Below are 1051 nucleotides of genomic sequence, written 5' to 3' on the forward strand. Positions count from 1 at the left end.
TATATTTTTATTCCTTATTTACTTGTTCTATTTTTATTTTTTTATTTTTTATCATCTGTGTTTTTTGTTCTGTCACTGTCATTCTGTTGCACTGTGGAAGCTTCTGTCACGAAAACAAATTCCTCGTATGTGTAAACATACCTGGCAATAAAGCTCATTCTGATTCTGATATACACAAACACACAAAGAAAAACAATAGAATAGAAAAAATAGAAAGTTAGTGTTTTTTGTTTTTTTTTTAATAAAAAAAAGAAGATAAATATAGATAAAGTAGAATTAAAATAGAATAGAAAGTGTTAGAGTTAGAGGGTCAAGTAAAGGTGGAACAGATGTGTTTTTAGTCGTTTCTTGAAGATGGTTAAGGACTCAGCTGCTGGGATTGAGTTGGGCAGGTCATTCCACCAGGAGGGAACAGTTAATGAAAAAGTCAGTGAAAGTGATTTTGTGAGATGGCACAATAATACGTCATTCACTTGCAGAACGCAAGCTTCTAGAGGGCACATAACTCTGAAGTAATGAATTTAGGTAAATGGGTGCAGAGCCAGTGGTGGTTTTGTAGGCAAACATTAATGCCTTGAATTTAATGCGAGAAGCTACTGGTAGCCAGTGCAAATTGATGAACAGAGGTGTGACATGCGTTCTTTTCGGCTCATTTTAAAGATGTCTCCTCTGCTCACCAAGCCTGCATTTATTTGATCCAAAATACAGCAAAAGCAGTAATATTGTGAAATATTTTTACTATTTAAAATAACTGCTTTCTATTTGAATATATTTTAAAATGTAATTTATTCCTGTGATTTCAAAGCTGAATTTTTAGCATCATTACTCAAGTCAATCATTCAAATATTCTGATTTGCTGCTCAAAAAAAAAAATTTTTTTTTTAATTATTTTTATTATGCTGAAAACAGCTGAGTAGAATTTTTCAGATGATGAATAGAACAGCATTTATCTGAAATGGAAATCTTTTGTAGCATTATGAATGTCTTTATCATCGCTTTTGATCAATTTAAAGCATCCTTGCTAAATAAAAGTATTAATTTCTATAATTTC

This window comes from Sinocyclocheilus rhinocerous, unplaced genomic scaffold (genome assembly GCF_001515625.1).
Source record: "Sinocyclocheilus rhinocerous isolate Xijiao unplaced genomic scaffold, SAMN03320098_v1.1 scaffold114, whole genome shotgun sequence".
NCBI classification, from domain to species: Eukaryota; Metazoa; Chordata; class Actinopteri; order Cypriniformes; family Cyprinidae; genus Sinocyclocheilus; species Sinocyclocheilus rhinocerous.